The following is a 23,370-nucleotide window of genomic DNA, read 5'->3' on the forward strand; positions in this document are numbered from 1 at the left end:
AAGCATTTCACTGTTGCCTTTGGGAGGTTGGGGGGTGGGTATGTCTCTCTGTTAATACTGGTGTCTTGGAGGTTTTCAAAAAAAAAAAAATCTCAGTGGAAAGGTTTATTTGGGGGTCATTGAAGCTTCAATTCTCCATTCCAGAGGTATTTTAAAGGATCTGATGAATGAAATGTGCAGAGCTTGTAGTTTTCAGTGCACTGCGGGGAACAGCAAGCTCGTAAGTGCAGGAAGATGCTGTATCCCTTTTCCTGGCCAAGCATAGTAATAGGATACCCTCAATTGATCAGATTGTCCCATGCTCACAGATAAAATCTAAATAAATCTTAGGAAGGATTAACCGAAGCATTGCTCTGTAAATGCGGAAATGAAAGTCTACAAAGAAACAAACAAACAAACAACAATAGTAACAACAACCACACCCTCTCCAACATACTGGAATGGGAAGTTTTATAGGAATATTAGACTCTACTTGTTAGCCTGTGAGGGAAGTGAGTCTGGAAAAGTTTGTCTTGAGGTTATTATGAATTCCTTGAATCTAGTTTACACTAGATAATATTGTTGGATCTCTCAACTCAGATTCTGAGACCTGGAGAAGAGAAAAACTATCCACGTGAACAGGAAAGGAACAGATGAGATTCATCTGGCTTTCTAGGGTCTGTTTGAGTCTTTGTCTCCTTGGTCACCTTTGTGGTGCTATAGTAAAACACCTCAGGTTGGATACGTTATGAGGAAAAGGTGTTGATTTTGTTTATTTTAGAAGCTTAAAAGGCAGACAGATGTCAAGTGGAGACATCCTTCCAATGTCTTCTGCTTCATCAGAGCATGATGAATGGCATCACATGGTGAGAGTGACGAACCAGAAAGGGTAGAGGAAGGCAACGCCACAAAGTCAGCCTGCTTCCTAACACCCACTCTTCCAGTAACTAACCCAGTCCCCAGACACAACCTAACTACAACCTAATTACCTCCCAGTGATACCCACTTCCTACCACTTCTTAGTACCATGACAGTGGGAACAAGTCTTTGGGGCCAAATCCTATATAAACCATAGCTCTCTAGGACTATTCTTTATCAGATGGTAGCTTTGAGGCCTAAACCAAGCCCTGGATGGATTTATATCCCATTCCACATGAACTTAAAGGGCCAAATATTGGGGAAATATTTGAGTTGATCTGTGTCTTTGCACAGCATGCTCACTCTGTACCAAAAGGAAACTTCTTGGGTAAAGTATGATAAAGTAATGCATCTGTGTTTAATGTGTGAGTGAGGAACAACTTGACATCATTCAGAGAATGTGAGGAAGCCTTTACATTTATGTCAACGCAAGCTGACCTTTTGTGATAGAAAAGATTTAAGAAAATGGCCACGGAACAGCCCCTCTTTTATTAAAGTTAGAATTAACTGGACTGTTTCCCTCAGCTAGAGTAGAAATGGTGGTTTTATTTTCCTTGTGGGGCAGGGCTATTTTCTATTTACCAGGAAAAACAATTGCTCTCTGCAAACAGTTATGACCTAGACAGAGAAGAGCAGAGAGAATCTGGCTTTATAAGCCCTGTGCTGTGTCCCAACATCTCCATTTAGATGATGTTTAAGACCATGTAGGAGGAAAAACAATCAGGATACAGGGACATTGAAGGGCAATTGTCTTTATGAAGACCTTCCTCACCTAGCCAGCTTCTCCCCATTGAGACTCTTCTGGATTTGAGAAGGTTGCATGTTTTGTAGTTTGCTGTAGAATATTCTAGAAATATTCACTTTCTCGAAAAAACATTATTATTTGTAAACTTTCAGATTCAAAAGAACACTGGCAATGGCCTTGGCTTTGATGACTTGAAAAAGAAATAGCATATTTCACCCAAAGGAAGCCCTCCATCCCCCATTCCCCTGAAAAATGGCAGGGCAGTAAGAAATTCCTAAGAAGTTTCCTTTTGGTGCAGAGTGAGCATGCTGTGCAAACTTGACTGGTTTAGACCACCTCTCTGAGCCTTGTTTCCTTCCAGGGTTAAACCAAGATACTTGCCTTGGTGTGGCTGCAGCCCTCATAATCCCTTAGACTTAGCCTTCCTATTTTCAAGCACAGAAATGATCACTGAAAATATGATCTTGCCACCGATTGTGTGATCTTCATGACTTCATTGGTGTGCCGTACAGACAAACATCAGCTACAGCTGAAACAGAACAGGCAGGATCTTTGACAGTGTTGGCCCCTTCCTTAAAGTCTCCAGTGGAGATCAGCTTTCAAACGAACTGCACTCTTGTGTCAGGAAGGAGGAGGGAGAAGGTGGCGCATGAAGCAGAGTCTTTATTCAGGGTGTGAGCTCCTGTTTCCTGGGACAAGGAGCTTGTTGTCCTTGGGAAATCCTGCCTGGAGTGTTTGCCTGTGTCATAGCTTGAGTACAGAAAAGAATGGGATGTCTATAAGCAACTTCCTCCCTCTAGTCTCCCAGACATCCCTTCTACCAGAGACTCCTCCATCTCTGTGGTTTCTGACTAGATTATTGGGGTTTTTCTTTTGGGGGGGGGACAGGTCAGCTTGCATACCTGGGTGCATACACAGGACACACTGAAGAGTTATCATATACCTTTACCCATCTGAGATGGGTAAGATCCTTACACAGCATCCACCCCTCTTAACCACATCCTTGAGCTGCCTAAACAGATTCTACTATACGTCACTGGAGGCCATTATAGTAGCGTGGCCATGCCTTTATTTCTTTTTCCTACTAGTTCACCTATCCACCCACTCCCCCACCTCAAATATAGCTCCTTGAAAACATAGCGTAAATCTTTAGTTTTTTTTTACTATCTAGTTCCAAGCCTTGGCATATAAAAAGCAATCAGTAAATATGCTTGTATGACATTGGTATTAAGGGATATAGTTAATCTGAGAATAACCATGTCTTGACAACAAGGGTTTGTCTTTTGGCAGGTAAGCTTGAGACCCTCAGTCAAAGCCAAGGAGATTCCTCCCAGCAGGTAGACTACAGACTTCCTTAGGGAAGTAACAGAGCCAGATGGCAATGACTCTTCTCCCATGGATCAGGAGAAATAGTGTGTGTGTGTGTGTGTGTGTGTGTGTGTGTGTGTGTGTGTGCTCTTAGTTATGTAAATACTCTCTGCTCAGTCTATTTAATGCTACTTCTTTGCATGCATTTAGGGCTGCCTGATATCAGATATCTAATTGATATGCACTTCCTTTTCCCAGTGTCAGCATTCCTCAGTTCCCTGTAGGTCTTTGGGTAGGGTTGAGGCCTCCTGGTCCTCCTCCCATCCCCATTAAGGCATCTATGGTGTCCATGCTCAGCTCATTGAGACTTTCCAAGTGTAGCTTCTCCCAGCAAACTTTTTTATTTTTCAAGACAGGGTTTCTCAGTATAGCCCTGGCTATCCTGGAACTCACTCTGTAGACCAGGCTGGCCTCAAACTCAGAAATCTGCCTACCTCTGTCTATCAAGGGCTGGGATTGAAGGCATGCACTGCCACCACCGCCCAGCTCACAGCAAACTGCTTTAGGTGAATGCGGTCAAAAGTGGGATCGGATGACCTGGAACTGGAGTTCCAGAGGGTTGGGAGCCACCCTGCGGGTGCTGGAAACTGAACGTGGTCTTCTGCACCACTAACCAATGAGCCGTTTCTCTAGCCCCTTAAGGGACCTTTCTAAGCAATGCAGGGAGCCAAGACGGTGGGAAAGATGACGTAAGATTTCCAGCCTCCATTATATTCACATTCAGTAGCAATAGTTTTCAAAAGTCTGAAAGGAATGGAAGGCCCATAAAGAAGTGTGTCCATGACATAATATTTTTTACCTGTTTTGTTTATAAACTAATATCTGCAGAATGAAAATCGTTAATCTATAAATTACAAATTAGAGACAACAGATCAGACCTTAAAGATGTGGTAGTAATATATTAAGTTTCTAAGATAACTGATTTTATTTTTAACTTAAAGGATGAACTACATTTTAATTAACCTTGTGCCTTTAAACGCAGCCTGCAAGTTCTATAGAATTCAGTTTTGACTTTGAATTCACCTAATGGAGGGATCAAGAATGTTGGATTCTAAGTGAGCTTCCTTTGAGGACTGTTTGTCAATAACAGAGCTAGCCACAGAGGGCTTTTGTGAGGATTAACCCGGGAAAGGCATGCTAAGCCCCATGAACACCGACTTGCAAACAGTAGGACCTAGCTAATTGACTTCTCTCCCACTTTTCTTCTTCTTTTTTACTAGACTACTTCAAAGCAGAAGCTGTTTCAAAAGAGCAGGAGGCAGACAGTGAGGACTAGAGGGGAGAAAGCAGAGAAAACCCAAATTAGTCCTTGTCGAATTTGGTGGTCCGATTCCGGTGAAGTTCCTGGTGCTGCCACACGATGGCAGCACAAGCATGGTGGCCCTCTGACTAGCTAAAGCTTGGCAATTTAAATTGCCAGTTCTAAAGCTAGGGGCGCTTGGGTGTGTTTGTATTTGTGCCTGTGAATCAAAGCTGTGCCCATCTTTAAGAGTCTCAGCTGAGCTGTAATGCAGATCGACGTGAAAATCTACAAGAGCTTGCCGGTCTTTCCCGAAAAACCCCTACAGGAGTTTGATAGTAAAAAAAAAGAAAAAAGAAAAAAGAAAAAAAAAAGCGCCCAACTTGGTATTCATTTCAAATGGGGGATAACGTCCTTAGATCCGCAGCATCTGTTCTGCTGGGTTTGCTGTCGGTGAGCAGGTATTGCGGTTAATGAGCCACCAGCTTGCTGCTCCCAGGGCCAGGCTGGAGCAGTCAGCTGGTGCAGGGATGGGACCTGCAATCAGCAGCTGTGCACCGACATGCCCCGGGACGGAAAATGTGATTTGTGACACAGCAGCTTGGGAATAATAATGAAAACATAATTGCTCCAGGCGGATGGCTCGCTGTCTTTCAATTGCTAAGCTACTTCACCTCACAAGAGAGGAGCTGTGGTTCTCAGCTTTCATTTCTCTGGGACAACCAAAGGCACAGCCCTCAGGTATCCTGCTGTCCTCCTTACTGAATGTTTCCTTGAATTCCTGAGAAGAGCTGCATTCCCCTCCCTAGTCCTCCAACTAGGAAAATCTTGCCTCTGCTCTGACTTCAGCAGTAGCAGCCAGTTGGCTTAAGCAAAGCCCCTGACTGTGACTTCTTCTCGGCTGCCTATTGTATTGTTGGGGTTTGCTTTGCATTCTGGGAATTTTTTTCCTAGCGTATTTGCTTCATTTAGACTTCACACCCATGTCTCTTAAACCACTTCTCACCATGACTTTGGTCTTCAGGAGATTATTGCCTGTATAACATCAAGAATAGGAATGCCAAGATGATTCATGACTAGATCTTTCATCTTCCAGGGATGGAGGGCAGACGACCCTAAGGAAGACCATGCAGCAGCTTTGATTTGATCCCCCAACTGGGGAAATCCAGTCTCCTGGGTGTCACGTTTGGGATCTGAGACCAGTAAATGAGGCACTGTGGGTGATGTCCTCAGCCCTGGGGCATCTACCATGGAGGGATGGTGTGGGCGGCTGTTGTAGCTCCTCACATCCTGTGTATACAAACAACTCTATGGCACTTGTGCAGTGAGTTCTTGCTGCCACGGGTTCTGGAAGCTGACCGCTGACAAGTGGTTCAGTTTTTAAGTTTGGATGTTTGGGAGTTCAGTGCTAAAAGGAAGGGTTGCTCGTGATGAAGAAGGTTGAAACTTCTTGTTTTCCCTTTCCCAGACTGATGATTTTGAGGCAAATCTCAAGAAGGGAGGAAAGTGGGGGGTGGGGGTCTGCCATTGCTCTCTGTTGTGGCCAGATTGATATAGAACATTTTGTGTTTATGTTATTTCTGTTTCATGTACTATTTTTTTCTGTCCTGGTTTCTTGGGTTACCTTCCAAATGTACCATTTTGGGTATTAGTTCTGACTTAACTGGAACCCAGGCTAAAACAAGTCCACTGAGGACCCAGAATTCTGAATGCAAGTCCCTTACTTAGTACACACACACACACACACACACACACACACACACACACACACAAAACATCCTCCCACACTCACGCACTGCTGAGTCTATAGAAGGGAAGTTGAGCAGAAGAAGATCAGTCTGAGGAGTTTTCATCAAATCTCACCCACTGTACAAGCAGCTGGTGGTACTCAAAGGTCAGGCACTGTGTTTGCTAGATTCTTTTGGACCAAATCCCCAAGTATTCATAGGCATCAATGTCCGACTCCAATTGTCCCAAAACCAACAACCACTCACACTTGGGACTGACTTCAGGTGGAAGAGTCAGCAACTGTCTCCATGTTTGATTTAAGGAGGGCATTAGGCTTTGGGGTGGCAGTACATTGTGTGGGTGGAATGACACTTTCACCTGAAGCTATTTGTCACCATGGGTTAAGTCAGAGCTTGTAGCAGGATTGGCAGCCTTGGGTAAGTGTCACATGACTGCCGCACTATAAGCTTCTCTTGACTGATGACTGACTCTGAGTCACAACCCTGCTAGCACCTCTAAACATCCTAGTTAGCCCAGACTTCACAATGGAATCGTTTAGAGTTGCCCTAGTAATGATTTTGCTCACACCTTCACCTTAATATCCTGTTTTCCCTGCCCTGAGGATAGACCTTGAGCATTCAGAAAGTTCTGCAGGTGGTGTGTAACAGGAGTGGTGTTTGAGAATGATTGATAAGATATCTCTTCACTATCATACCAAGAAAGCTATCGTTAGCAACACACACACACACACACACACACACACACACCTACTTTGTGCAAAACCTAAGCAATGAATGTCTTGGAGAAATTGGGACACATCCAGGTAGCTATGAACCAAAGGCCCAAATGCAGGCCTGACTCTAAAATTTCAGGTTCCAAACAAAATGAAAACCTGCCAAACTTCCATTCTAAATACCCCATATTGGTTGGGGGGAAATTAGGCTTCACCACGAGGGTATGAGGGTGGCCAAAAGCAGACTGAGGGTTTCTTTGGAGTTCCAAGTTTATCTTAAAAATTTAGTTGCTTTTGCACAGTTACTTTACTTTCTATAAAATCAGTCCTCTGGGAAGGCAGGTAAGTGATGTTCATAGCACTCACATGTCCCACATTCCAATTTAGCAGCTAAGCTTGCCGGTTCTTAGACCAAAAGACAAAAGCTGGGATGATTCTATGAGACTGGATATGGAGAAAGGAGAAGGAGGATTGTTAGGAGAAATGGTTAAAAGTCTGAGGCTCCTGGAAAATGAGTTCTCTTCCTATTCCCTGCTGTCTTTGAAGGGGGCTCTCTTGCCTTAGGAGGACACAAGAGTTCAAGATGGAGGTAGGGGCATGATTATGTTATTTGAATTCTATATAGCCTCTGTTTCAGAACTCAATGGATGCTTTCTATGACAGTCAATGAGAAAGTAATATTGTAGGCTAGAGTCCAGATGGTCACTGTCACAAGTACTCTCTGCTCTATGGCCAGAGCCCAGAAGAAAGCATGTACACACAGAAATGAATGGGTGTGGCCACAATCCAACAAAATCATCATTTCAAAGACAGGATAGCTGATCTTGGCTTGTGGGCACAGTTTGCTGAGGCCTTCTCTATTTGGCTGCTACTAAGGGCAAGTTAGACAATTGGAAAATCCACTATCCTTGCTCAATTCATCTCGAATTACAGGCAGAACTGAATCTTTATCATGTCTTCCATTTTTATAATCTAAAACCATTCATGTAATTCATATACACAGAGACAGAAAGTCAGAGGACAGACAGACATCAGACAGGCATACGTGCATGCATGCACACACACACACACATACACACACACACACAAACACACACACACACACACACACACACACACACACACACACAGATCTTTCCAGTCCTGGATTTGATTTGCAATTGAGGATCTTGAGTTTTGTAACAATTCATAGCTTGTAAGTAGTAATGTCAGCCAGAAGTTGTATTCAGGCCTTCGGGAAACTAAAGTCCACATTCTCTAGACTATGACAATGTTTCTAAGCAATGCTTTGCAAATATTTTGAGGCTAGTGATCCACAAGCTTAGGCTTTCATTTACTTTCCTTGAATGACTCTTGCACCAAAATACAGATAGAATTAAAATATACCAGGCGAGTGACTTTTTTTTTATTACTATTATTAATATTGCACCTAAGATTGAAGTCTCTGCAGCTGAGCACATTGCCTTGCATCCTGAAGGCAAATGTCAGGAGAGTAATTTCCCTGGGCCCCGCCTTCCCACATCAAGGAAATACTTGGCAGCACATCTAAAGTTTCTTCTTCTTTTTGACCTTCCAGCTGTCTCTGTTATCACAGGATCTGGCAAGCACAGGGAGAGTCCGATCCCATTGACATGGGCCTGGTGAAGGCCGTAAATGGGCTTCCTCCTGTCATTGTCTTTAAATGGCCTTTTCGGAAATATCTACAAGGTCAAAGTACACACTGCAGCCCAGATGTCAGTTCTCCCTGCCACTCACTTCCTCTATGATAAACTTCAGCTAAAGATGTCTTTAGGTGTCTATTCATTTTTAATATCTAAGGAATAATCTGAAAGGTGCTCTTTGTGCTGCCGTTTTGAAGCTGTGGTGCCAAGACCAATGTCAGGTGCTTAAAAGATACATTGTGCTTAAAGGTACGTTGTCTTCCCAACAGCATAGAAGAGCAGAAATATTCAGTTATGCTTTGCATGTACAGCATATCTGTACCAGGCTATTCTTCCCCCTAGGATAGCCTAGGTGATCTTGTTTCAAACCTACATCCACAGAAGAGCACAGCTTCAAGACTGTTATAAGTCCCAGTGTGTGCACCAATCTCTTTGGTACAGAGAATCATTGTATTGAGTGGATGGGTGAAAACAGAAAAGGCCTGGAGCTAGATCTCAGTAGGTCTTCTATTTACAGACCCAGATGTTTTTGAATATATGACTAGGTTTTGTCCCATTTTTCTCTTCCAGTGTTCACAAGCATCCACAGCTTGTAGAATATTTCATAAGGCAGAGGAACAACAGCAACTATCTACAACTCGTGGGGTTAATCATTTCTGAAGAATTCCAACTGAGAAATCACACAAGACTTACATGTGAGCTGTTGTATTTCTTATGCTGTAAATGCCAGTCTTATTGGCTATTCACTTTACAGGTATGATAATATGGCAGAGAGTTGGCCTTAGGAAGCAACCGTAACATATGTCAAAGAGGACCTAGTGCTCAGCCTGCACCAAAGCCTGTTCATCCTGAGACTTGCCCTCTTTTTAAGTCACATAGACAACAGAAGGATTGTGTGTCAGCATTGATGAAAACTTCTGATTCACAGCATGGGAAGTCAGGTAGGGTCTCTCTTACTATGGCTCTCACCTTTTGAGAAGAGAGAAGAAGGGAGGGATGGATAAAGAGAGTGTCTGGGACAGAGGAAAACAGAGGAGGGTAGATGGCACAATGGAAGAACTGAAGAATGTGATAGAGACTCTTGCAAAAGGCAGCCATGGTGGCATAATTACAAAACCACTTAAAGTGCAGTTAGAGTGACCAGTATAGGGAATACAGAAAAGAGTTTGAGAGAAACCTTTGCCACTGCCTCAATTCATTGTTCCTCTTTTGTTCAACAACCATTTCCTCAAAGTAGGCTATGCACCATCGAAGGAATGCATCCAATCTATACCATTAGGAAACTTACAATCTCAGGAAGAGAGTTAGAGAACAAAGAAACAAACCCTCAGGAAACATCAGGTAGTCACAGCCACTGCACAGAGTGAGCAACTGTGTTAACCTTTCTCAACAGGAGCACCCAGTTCTGAAGCTTATAGAAGGTGTATGTGATGTCTCTTCTATGCAGTGGTCTAAAGTAGCACCAAGCATGAAAAATCCTTGAGATGATTTAAAAGGTTAAAGCTAGTGAATATCTTTCCATGCATTCTGTGATTCAGATGGGAAACGCTAGTTGAAGTGCGTACTCTGCTGTGAAGCCGTGCTCTGGATCCCATTTTAGTCACTTGAAATGGGAGCATGGAGAGGAGAAAGAAGGGTTGCAGATGGCAGAGACACTTTGCGTTTGGATGCAGAAGGCCACAGAGGCAAAGCATAGCCCAGGATAAGGTAGGGTAAGGAAACAGAGCCATAGTCTAGCAGAGGAACAAATCATCAAGAATATTGTGCATCAACAGAAGGGTTGTGTTGGCAGCTTGGCAATAGTTAGTAGAGAGCTAGTGGTCTATGGAAGAAGAGAAGATACCATGGTGGCCCTGGTTGGGTATTATTATGTTGGTATCTAGAGTGTCTTCTAGGTACTCATATAGTGAAGGTTTTAGAGGTAGGGCTTTGGGAGGAAATGAGGGCTCTGACCTCAATAATGGGTTCATGTATGGATGGATTAGTAGTTTTATACCATTGGTGGATATGACAGTTCATGTGGAGATGGTTTAATCAGAAGAAACAGGTTACCTGGTGGGTACACTCTTTGTCCTGATTCTTGTCCCCTTTCACTCTCTCCCTCCCTCTATTTTAACTTCTCTTCTTAATCAACTTTACCAGACACAGCTATGGAGTCACTGGAACTTGATAGGCAACTGCAAATGAGTAAAGAAGGAGAAACTAAAGATGAAAATGAGCCCTTTTTGTAGTGGGTAAGTGAAAGAGAGATATTTACAACTAGGGGGGAAAGAAGGAAATTTTTGCAAAACAAAACAAAAAACAAAACAAAAAAAAACTCTCGAGAATTCCATTTCATTGATACGACAGTAAGTACCTACTTGAATCTGAGCAACAGAAATATATCTTGAGGAGACAGGGTCTAATTGGAAGAAACCAGTCACCAGGGTGGGCACACTCTTGGCCCTGATCCTTGCTTCTCGTTTTCTCTCTGTCTCTGTCTCACTCTCTCAAGTTGAGTACTGAGTAGATGAATCTGTAGTCTTCAAACACCCAAGAAATGTCACAGTGTAGCAGACATGGCTGCCTAGCAATGCAGCTGCGTCTAGTGCCTGATTGGAATCAGAAGAAGAGAGATAGCGTTAGACAGAGATAGAGACAGAAAGACAGAGACAGAGACAAAGAGGCAGAGATTGAGAGACAGAGACAGAGAAAGGCAACGTGCAGGACCAAGAGTGAGGACCCACTCTGGTGACTTATCACCCTGGTGATATGTTTGTTCTGATGAGACCTCATCTCCTCAAGAATCTCATATCTACTAATAACATCATAGCATTGCCAAACTAACCTGTTTGTGATGAAAACTTACACTGTATCTTCTAAGAGAAGAATTAAATGGATCTGGAGAAGCCCATTGATATGTTTAGTTGAAGAAAGGGGGAGGGGCCTGCCCAGAAGAGTGAGAAATCATAATGAGGGAAGAATGAGAGAGATAGACTCAACCCTTTATGAGGAAGGCTGGTCAGTCATGCCAAATGCTGCTGAAGGGACAAGAAGCAGAGAAGTCATGGAACCTTCCTATCATATACTTAAGGGTCAAGACACAGATCCAGCCACTTACTCCTGCTGAAATCTGTTTTAAAAGCAGCAAGATGCACAAAAGGACAGTGGACAGTATATAGGAGAATCAGGGAGTCTCCTTTTAGCTTGTTTATAACATAGACATGCTGTATTGTCTCAAGATAAAAGAACAATGTCTTGTCCCTTACCCTGCCTGATTGAAAGCTGAGAAAATGTGGACACTTACTCCAGAGAAGAGCGAGCCTTAGGAAGCTCTGGCTCACTAATGACTGTTCCACCATGATTTCTCCTGTCCCTTTTGACCACTGCCGTGGCTCCTGTCGCATCACTTCAATTCCCAGGACAGTGCCGTTTGCCAGCAGATTCTGCTGTGGCAGCAAAAGCTTCCTGGCTGGTTATATAAAACACAATGTGGGAAAGAGTTAATTGGCAAACACAGTGACTATATTTGCAACCCAAGAAGGCCTGCTGTGACTTGCTATCTGCAGAGCTAAGCAGCTTGCTGTACAAGTGATATTCGAAGCTTACTGCTGTTAATGCCAACGGGGCCACTTAACACCTCCCTGTAAATGGTCTCAAGATTAATATCTTGCCATTTAGGTTATGTTCTTTTTTTTTTCCTTCCTTAGGATGAGAAATTTTCTTCATCTTTTGCCTAAGAGAAGGTCAGACTTGGCAAATCCCTGGGGTGAGAGGCCCAATGGAAAGTTACAGTGTAACTACACTTTGTGCAGCATGAATCACAGAGCTGGAAAATTACTCAGCAGTGAGGAAAAGACATGGCCTGTGGAATCCGAGACCTGCATTCATATCTGTAGACATAAGTTTAACCTAACTTAGTAGTTCTCAACCTTTCTAATGTGGCAACCCTTTAATACAGTTCCTCATGTGGTGGTGACCCCCAACCATAAAGTTATTTTGTTGCTATTCCATAACTGTAATTTTTCTATTGCTGTGAATTACAGTGTAATGTAAATGTATGTGATGGTCTTAGGTCACCCCCATGTAAGGATCCATTGCCTGCAAGGGTGTCATGACCAAGAGGTTGAGAACTGCTGTCATAACATCTCAGCATTAATGTTCCTTTATTTATTAAGAAACAAGGCACAATAACTCGTTATCACTTTTGTTGATGGGCAACTCATTCTAACCAGGCCTCCTCCCTTTCCCACTTACTGAAGAGTCATGGCTTCAGCTGTGCATTCCTCATGACTGTTCCACCCCTTCCTTCAATCATGTTCTTTCCTTAGTACTTTCTGACATCCTGCATGCCTAAGGGTTCCGTTTTCTTCCTGCTCAGTTTTCCATAATAGCTTCTCTTCAACTGATCAGAGAAGGAGGAGGCAAGCTGTCTTCCTGCTTTTTCTTACACACTCCCTCTAGTTAATAGCCGTTATCATCTCATTAAGCACCATGCATGTGCTGACAACTCTCCGATTCATTTCTGTAGCCTACACGTGTCCTTTGAGATATGGTTTGTTTCACTCACCTGCCCAGCTGGCATTTGCACTGGGGTGCTCTTAAATCAACATGTATCTTATATCAACATACTTATGAGTCATGAATACCTCCTTAAGAATCTAGTTTCCCGTGTTTACCACTTCTAAATCAAGTGTACCACAAGGATGGATCCTCATGACCTCATGTAGAAGTGTTGGTTTCATACTCTCTTTCTCTCTTCCATGCTCTCTATCTTCTTGCTCTCATGTGGACCCTAATTCATAAGAACCTATTCAGTTCATTGATTTCTCAATAGTTTATGACCAGTTCTTGGGTGTTGGATTTTTCATTGCCATTCTAGGGCTACTCTCCATCCTTCTCCATCCTTGACTATTCCTTGGCTGACTTGGCATCTTCAGTTCCCTAACTGCTGTGCTTCTGCTGTGAAAATGGAGAGAAGAAAGGCTAGGGTTAAAGGATATTATCCATGGTCTTCTTGCTTTGAGGATTACTATACACTGCAGTAGTCATCAAGATACTGAAGAGTCTTCTTGTGGCTTCTTTGTATACTGACTTGAATAGAGTTTGTATTAAATGTCCCTAAACTATCCTTACTTCAAAAGTGTCTTAATGTTTCTATTGCTGTAAAGAAACACCATGACCAGGGCAACTATTATAAGGAGCCATTTTATTACAGTTAGCTTCTAGTTCAGAGGTCTAGTCCATTATCAGTATGTCAGGAAAGCATGGTGACATACAAAAAGACATGGTGCTAAGAGTTATACATCCAGATCTGCTGACAGCAGGAACAGAAAGTGACCCTGGGCCTGGCTTGAGCATATGAAACCTCAAAGCCATTTGGAATGACAATACTTCCTCCAAGAAGTTCACACCTACTTCAAAAAGTACCACTCCCTGAGGGCATATGAGGGTAATTTGTATTCAAACCTCCACAAAAATGTATTTTTTAACTGGTTTGAGTTCAAGCCTTCTTATGTCTTTATTTGGATCAACGTAGACACACAAACACAGACACAGTCATGTACATACATGTGTACATGTACCCACAGAGATATAGAAAGATGGTATCTCTATATGTACTCTATCTGTATCTATTTATCTATCTATCTAATCTATATATCATCTATATATTTATGTGTCTATCTATCTGTTTCTCTGTTTGCCTATTGATGGTGGGAAATACAGAGAATAAAAACAATTCTCCTAGCTGTTTTGAACCTATTGGACCAACCAAATATAGTTTCTATGGATCAGGGATTATTATAATGCATACACTGTATTACTAGGCTAACAGGAATTCATAAACATCTAGTATTTTTTTTTTTTTTCAAATCTCTTACCAAGGGATCAAATCCTCTTCTGGTTTGCCTCCTACTAATTCCTCCAAACACATCTTCCTTTCTTCTGTAGCTTTTTCTTGTACCCCAGGCAGGCAGACACTACTAAATTCTCTAAAGCAATGTTGCATAATTATTTTTTTCCTGGATTGGATATAAGCTTTGCTGTCATGAATCAGAACTACTGAGAATGTGATACAGAATCTTAGGAGGACTGAGGTAATGGCTCAATGAGTTTTCAGGCTGCTCAGTCCTGAGAACCCAAATTATGATCTTCAACACCCCTACAAAATCTGGATGAGGTTGCACACTTTCATAACTCCAATGCTAGGGGCCAGGAGGTAGAGCAAAGGGGAAGGATCCCCAGAGATTGCTACAAGCCCTAGTTCCAAATAATGTGGCATCCTTTTTTATTTCTCCTAGAGACAAGGGGCAAACTACTTTCTCTGATGAACAGTCATGTCTATTTCATTGTGGAAACATCTATAGAACCATGGAAATGGAATTTAACCCTAGCGGCCTCGCCCAAGAGGGAAATGGGAAGTGAATGGGGCTTCCTCTACCCTTCCCTTCCCTTCTCTTTATAATTACTTCTTATAGATAAAGCTATAGCAAAGTATGATTACAGGCATATAACAATTACTCTTGTTCCTGGCCTATGAGTTTTTGATTAACTAGAATCTATCAGAACTGAATGATATGGAAGAATTAGAACTGGCCTTAGTTCAAAGATCACCTATCTAGATTTGTGACTCACAAAAAGACATAAGAATCATTGACCATCACTTTCCCACAGCCTAAAGAGTCGGAACATTTGCTTCAATAAAGTTTGAAGATCTAGTGGATATGGACACTTTGAAATAGAACACTTGAAATCAAAACATTGGTTTCCTTCTTCTGTACCTAACAATGAGTAGAATGTGACACTCCAAGCAATGTCAATGGATGCAATTGGACAAAATAGTGATTATGCCTGCAGGGGGCCACCAAGTTTTGGTGAGCTGCCAAACTGTCCTGAAACTACTGACCAACTAGTCCATAACCTTTAGACTTAAGTAACCTCCGACTTACCAGTTAAAATTAGTGCTTCTGTATGTCTTTGAACTATGAGAATTTATATAAATTTGGCCCAAGAATACAAGGAGTAGGTTATGCGTCACTTTAGAACCCAAGTTTCTGGCTTTGACAGGAGCCTTTCCAGTCCAATTACATGGTAGAGTTTATTTTTAAGATTCACTTGTATAAGGGCTTGGAGTCCATCTCCAATACCATATTTTATTCCTTGGACTACCCTTTCCAGGTGCTAGGATTCCATTCCATTTATGAATTACTCTAGACTGTGATTTTTGTTCACATTTAATAGCTATCTATTTCTTTCTCTTGGTATAAAACTAATGGTTAGTATTAAGTCAGTATTTATATGATCTATACTAACCCTTTCAGCAACCTTGTAACCATGTACTAGTATTTCTACTTTGTAACAGAGTATGGAAGCTCATAGATGCCAAATAAGCAGGGTCATTAACGTCAGTAGTTGTTCATCTAGGTTTATATGACTCATTCTGAAATATATGCTCTTAAATATACGATCCAGCATCCTGATTATTTATACAATGGCTACCTTACCTGTTTCCTGTGCATTTAGGAGTAAACAGTCTTCTTTTTTCTGTATATTGAGTTCACCCCTTGAAAATGGAGCAGACTTATGATCATTCAATACTGTACAAAGATTCAACAGCCAATGACTTGACATCTATTGTTGAAATCAAAGTATCTTGAACTCAGGAATTCTATAGAAATGTTTTCTTCAACATTAATCTCTCATATAAATCTCTCCAAATGGCATTATTGCTAGCTCTGTCCCTTTAGTGGAAGATTTGGAATTCTTTCCTCATGTTTCCATGTTTTTCAAGGTTATATGAGATATGGTTATATCTCCTATATTCAGAATGCTTTGATGATTCTGCATCCCAAAATCTTTAGCACACATTCCACTGACTGAGCAATGCTGGATAAGAGATTACAAGGTTTTTCTTAAGAAATACAACTGAAGTTGGCTTCAATAGACTCGTGTATTTGTCATAACCACTGATGAGTTGAACTTTCCAGAGGAAAATATTTAAGGACTTACTATGGAAACTCTTACATCAACATAAGCTGCTTTCAGTATTCTCCTACCATAGCCTGTAGATGACCAACCAGGCATCTCCTGCAACTAACATACTAGGAAAAATAACTGCCTATGGATCAGAATTGTACTCCAACTCACTTGGTAACTAAAAGCTTACAGACCACTGAGAGCTTCTTTACCTCTCACTGGGAAGTTGATATTTTCATCTATCAAAATGGGGATTGATGAGAAGGAAACAAGAGATAATAATGCTGAGGATGAGGAAGATGAAAACATATGTTTTATTTCAAGAGCATCAAGTGTTGGTTATCAAAGAGACATGGTACATATTACTAGAGGACTTACTATTTACAGGAGTACCCAGAGTTTCAACAATCATACATCAATATGTAGATGATCTTTCTAATACCAACAGAATCTCATTTAGCTTTTCACCCTCTGGGAGTCTGCAAATGTTTTACATACATTAACCAGCTCAGTTCTACAGGGAATCTCTGAGATGCACAGAGTAAAGTATTATCGCTTCATTTTATAGTACAGGGAGCTGAAGCACACAGGTGAACTTACCCAGAATTTCTCAGCTTGTAAGTGGACAACTCAAGATTGGACCTCAGGCTCCTTACTGGGACTCTCACCCCATTATTCTGACAGTGACATGGAAATAATTTAGGACTCTATAAAGAAATGTGTTAGAGAATTGTAGTGTAGTTTGAAGTATTAGAAGTCCTATCTAAAGAAGCAAGATTTAAAGATTTAAAGATTTGGGCAAAGGGTGAGAGCCCAATAGAAAGTGAATAAGAGAATTAGGAACAAGTACCTTGATGCAGCTAGGAGCAGCAGTTCAGGTGGAACTGGTGGAAATGAAGACCAAGGGTAAGTTGGAATTGTCAGCATGGATCAGACCAAGCAGCATGGTAGGAAATCATGAGCTATGCTCTGTATCTTAAGAGCAGGAACATCACTGAAGATCTGAAACAGGGCAATGACCATGATGACCTTCTGAGTACTTGAAAAATGTTAACTATTATATTCTTCACAACTTCCTCTGCTCTAGACTGAGCTTTGCAGGGATATCATTAGTGGTATGCTGATGTTGCAGGATTTACCCTGAGGCTAACCTGCTACCTTCACCTTAACTTTAATCATAACACTTCCATAGTCCTTCCAAGGACTGTACCATGTATCTGATAACATTCTGTAATATTTCACCTGCTTCAACTCTATTCATTATTTTCAGTCAAACCCCATTGATAGTCATCCCCATATTGCCCATTCACTTTTGTCTGTTCTAGTCCTTCCAGTCTAGTTGGTTCATCCATGTGAATAATTATTGGTGGGCCAAATTTGACTTGTGAAAACGAGAGTTTTTGATTTGCACTTGAACTTCAACCTCCCTTAGACTTTCATCTCTTAATGGCAGGCTCGTTCTGCTAAATGATTAAGTGATATAAATGATGGTCTAATTTCTGCCAACCACTCCTACTGACTTTACTTCCAGAACATATTCTCCTCCTGTTCCTAGCACAAATGACCAGCATCTCAGCTTACCACTGTAAAAATCTCCCAATGATTCACCAGGCTTCCCAATCTTTCCATTATCATTCAGACTCAAAATGAAAGGCAGCTTCTCTAAAACTATTATCTGTTACATCCTTCTTTGTAGCATCCATTGGTTTATGGTTCATCTATAGCCATGGCTATGTTACAGTGCCAGCGATGGATGATGGCAGCAGATAATGTGTGTCACACCAGTAGAAAGAAATTATTGTAAGGTTCTCTGGAGAAAAATGTGATCCATGTTCTATATAACCTTCATGGTCTCCCCCAAACTAAACACACACACACACACACACACACACACACACAATCACACAACCACATGTACACACTCCTCACACATGCCAGTTCCACTCATCTATGTTCTTATATTCTCTCCTTTCTTATTCTCTCCTGGTCTCTAAACAACTTCTGGACTCTCTAAATGAATATCTTCCATGTCTGGGTATTTTTTCTACTCTTTCTGCTTTCTGTATGGCCCTTTGCTTATCCATAGTTCCCAATTTTTTTTCATGCCACATCTTTTATACCATCTAGCATGAAAATTCTTCCCAGTTTTCCCTATACTAAAAATTCTCTTACACTTTTGTCTTGATGCTTAGTTTTCTTCTCATTCCTCAGTCCACTGATAGTTAATCTTTGGGGTCATTACTAGTACACTGATTCCCCTACTAGAATGTAAGTAGCATTATAGTGAGGGCATTATTTAACTCATTGTTTGAGCTCAAAAAGGGCAAGGTGTGTCATAAATATGCAACAGTAACTTTTTATACGAATGATGATAAGTGAATAATCCATGGACTTCAGGGCACAACACCATACACCATACACCCAAGAACACTCCAGCTATGTGCACAGGCACATACCCAGCACTCTCATATAGACTCAACTCATCTTTCCCTTCTAAGCAACATCAGTAGGAAAGGTCTCTGTTTCTCTTCCATTCTTACTGTGCAAAGCTAAGGATAATCCTGAAACAATGTTCTGGGAATGATGTTATGAGGAGCAGGAAGGGAATTGCCTCTGGAGTACTAATCAGAGATTATTCTGGCGATATGAGCTACTTCTTGCCTCCAGTGACTATTGAGAAACACACTGTCTCTTTAAAATAGATCATGCCATTCAGATTCTAATAATAAGCCAGAGTTAGGCAAGTTTTCCCACAAATACTAAGTTCAGGCTCCTTCCAGAAATCAGCTTCTGCCACAATGGGTATCCTGTTTACTGTGTGCTTTTAACACCAGAGTCCTGACTGGAAGACATTAGAGTCATATTCAAGTCCAAAGTCTATGTGGGTGTGGCATTTTAAATTTTTTGTTAAATACTATGTGCTTAGGTACATATCTCAACATCCCAATTAGAATTATGCCTTTCTTATACAGCAAAGTATACACAGCATAAATCATTTAAACTCTTTCTGCTCCATAGTTCAGTGGCAAGTATACTTCTGTGAAATCAATATCACTATTCATCTTTATAACTTCATCTTGTGGGACTGGTGCTCTCAATAGCTAAATAGTACCTCTCCATCCTGACTGCCCCTAGCTCCTGGAAACATATACTTTTCTCTCACCATGAATCTGATGATTCCAGGGCACTATGTAATGTGGATAGAACCATAGAGTATTTGCTCTTTCTTGATTTTATTACTTCCCTAAGCAATAGATATTTAAGGGTTATGGATATGCCAACCTATTCAGTATCTCTTCCTTCTTAAGGTTGAATAAAATCCTGTTGTGTACACTGAGACATTTTATTTATATATGCACCCCTGACAAACACTTGAATGACTTCCAATGATTAAAAAGAGTACCATGAACATATGGACCCAACTATCTTTTTAATATCCTGCTTTGAATTCTTAGAGAGTTTGGCATTTCAGAAGTAGAGTTAGAAAATTATATCATTATTTGCTGTGTTTAAGGTTTGCATGTACCATTATACTTTCTTAACTGTCCTTTCATGAAATATCACTTTAGTGGTATTTTAAAATCCAGATTTAAAAATTGGCTTCAGAAAATATCACAAAATAGCTGCCCTTTCACCTGGTTCCAAATCTCCTTAGTCACTGACTTCCTTGGTTGTTTAAATGGCCCCTTTGCCATTGTAATAAGGTACAGGTATTCTGTCCTTTTTTCCTGTGTTTTGTTCCCTAAGTGAGTCAACTGAGGAAACTAAGAAGGACACAAAACAATGTGAGGATTTTTGTATTTCTTCCTTCCCTGTTCTCATTAGGTGACCAACTCATCTCCTTCACCAAATGGGAGGATGGAGAACTAATGCTATTTCCTTGCAACCCACATGAGACCTCATGAGCCTCTGAATGTGCTTAAGAAGACCCTGACAATGTTAAAGACACAGAATCATACTGTAATGTTGTCTTGAAGTTTGGTTGCAGTAATGTGTATGTACTGGAGGTCTGTGCTTTGAGTTCAAAGAGAGCCCTTGGCATAGCAGTTAAGGTAGCAGCAGCTCCTCTAATGTGCTCTGCTCACAGTCTACTTAGTATGATCTTGGCCAAGGTACTTAACTCACTTTGGTATCAGGTGATTCCTTCTATTGCTGTATTGTTTTTTTTTTAAACAGCAGTGACTTAAAGAAAAATAGATTTTGTACTTCAGAATCTCAACAATCAGGAGTGGTAGTGAAGGTTTTTGCTTTAAACAGGAAAAGGAAGTAAGAATCTCAATGACTTGCCATCACTCCCTCCCCTCATTGAAACACAAAGGGCTTTGATAGTCATCTTTTGCCAACACACTGCTCAATAGAACATAGTGAGAGTCAGTCAAATAGATAGCTTGCTATTCGTATTTAAGTGTATTATGTTTGATCTAGGCTCCCAAGACCTCATTCTGGAGGCCACTTTGCATATGAGGTGACTTCCTAAATGTACCTCATGAGTAGAGTTGTTTATCAGATGCAGTAAAGATATAACAATAAATCCATCACCATTCTCAAGGCCTCTTAGTACTCATCAGAAATGATAAAGCGTTGTTATGACTTGTTTAGTTTATAACTATACATGTAGATCAGTATGTTAGAGAGAAAAGACTGAGGCTTATAGAGGCCATGAGGGTTTAACCCAAAGCACTTGGTCACTATATGGAGCACATAGTATAGACCTGTCAAGTGAGACCAGAAATTGATAAGTAGAATTGCCTCTATTGCAAAGAATGTGAGTGGCAGGAGATGCATCCTCTTGTCTGTTGGTAATGGCATCTCTTGTAATGCCTAAATTGGGTGCACATCACTAGCCTTAATCCCATTAAAGGCCTAAGGTCCATGGGTTAGATCTTTACCCACTCTAGACATTTAGATAGAGTTCTTCAGCAAACTCCAGAAATGAAAGTGACTTGATTAAATGTTCCTAGCTAAGAAACAATTCATTTGGTCTAAGATTGGGTCTTTGAGATTGGATTTTCTATGAATTTCATTAGCTCCCAAGGGGGAGGGAGGTTGTCCTTTTAATTCCATAGGTGCATTTTTTTAGTTTCTACTTTCTTTCTCAGAGTTCTCTACAGAGGATTTGCTACAGTTGATTCATAAGAAGATATTAATTGTTTAAGTGCAAAGTTCTGGGACACACTTGTGAGTCCTTCACTACCATTCCTGATTGTTGAGATTCTGAAGTACAAAATCTATTTTTCTTTAAGTCACTGCTGTTTTAAAAAACAATACAGTAATAGAAGGAATCACCTGATACTAAAGTGAGTTAAGTACCTTGGCCAAGATCATACTAAGTAGACTGTGAGCAGAGCACATTAGAGGAGCTGCTGCTACCTTAACTGCTATGCCAAGTAGAGGTTCTACTGAAATCAAAGCCTGCCTCATGACAGCAAAAGATAGAAAGTGACCAATAACTTATACTCTAGATAAGAATGAAGAAAAGAACCAGATCAAAATGACCAGATATCAGATACCAACAGTGTACCAAAATCTTTACTACACAATGTAATCTGTGTAATGTTGGGCTAGCTTTCCAACATCTCAGATCTTAACTTCCTCACCTTTAAATGTCATTAATGACTTCTTCAAAGTGTAAAATCCAAAAGATCTAATGCCCACCAAGTATCTCTCTTAAATTCTGCCACATAGCAGGCAATACAGAAATGGTTGCTCATGGAGTTATTGCTGTTTTTAGTCTCCCCAAGTCAAACCACCCACCCTGTGATAAGGATCCAGTAGAATTCTGGATTTCAAAGTCAGGAATCATGAATAGTTGCACAGCTCTTGTTCATTGGGTAATGGAACAGTGTTTCTGTTTAGAAGTAGCATATGAAAATGAGACCAAGTAATGGCTTTGTGGTAAGGGAGAGTTGTAGGAAAAATTAAGCCAGATTGGGGGCAGAGCTTACAAATCTTGCACTGTGTTCAGTTTAATGCTGGCATTCTATCTTCATTAATGTCTGTGTATGCCTCCACAATAAATCGGGACTTTGCTATGTGAGAAAATGAAGATTTATACAAAACTAAATGGAACAAATGGTGAATAATTGATTTAGCTGACCTGACAACTCCCACTTGTAAATAACACAGAATGTTTTATTCTGGCAGTAATTTAGTTTCCTGGGCATCTTAACTCCTCCTAGAAATTTACTACAATGCCCTCATGATTTCTGCTTTTCCCATGGAGATAAGTGAGTTTAGACCATGAACTCTATTCTGCCATATAAGCTTTGCCTGATCTGTATCTGGCATGGCTCACATTCAATATTCTATGAGAATATAAGGAGCATTCATTTGCTTTTTGATTTAAGAATATAGTAGGGCCTCCATTTAACAAAACTTTGCACACACATTCACAAAGAATTATTGTATTTACCAGTTTTAAAATACAGTCTTTAGGAATAGAAAAGTAAAATAATGTACAATAAACCACATTGTGTTAAGTACTTTTTAAGGACTTTGATACAGTAAATCTTAGAACATACTACTACTATTACTACTATACCAACATTTTATTTCAAAGACAGATACAGATATGGATATATATATATATATATACAGACACATGCATGCATCTGTCTGTCTGTTTTTCTATGCATGTATGTAAGTCTGCTTGGACATTTCTGAGTATTTATCAAACACACTGTTGCTGAGCAACAAGAAAGGCATTTTAGAAGGCATCTTAGTGACATCCCAGAGTCACGGACAATTAGTATTGAAAGCACCTTTCAGAAAGCCTCCTAGTTAACCTTTTGATTGTAGGTTCAATTCCATTCAATTGAGTATGCAGTGTTTCCTTAGGCAGGGCTTGAGATGGAATTAGGTACAGGGTGTGTATGTCGAAAAAGAGAGAAGCATCTGGCATGAAAGATTTCATGTGCCATGGAAGAGACACTGGGCTCATGGGAACAGGTTAAAAGGAGATATTCATAGTTTTATCCTGTCCTATACATGTGTCTCTCTGTGTGTGTGTGTGTGTGTGAGAGAGAGAGAGAGAGAGAGAGAG

Source organism: Mastomys coucha, unplaced genomic scaffold, assembly GCF_008632895.1.
Source record: "Mastomys coucha isolate ucsf_1 unplaced genomic scaffold, UCSF_Mcou_1 pScaffold7, whole genome shotgun sequence".
NCBI classification, from domain to species: domain Eukaryota; kingdom Metazoa; phylum Chordata; class Mammalia; order Rodentia; family Muridae; genus Mastomys; species Mastomys coucha.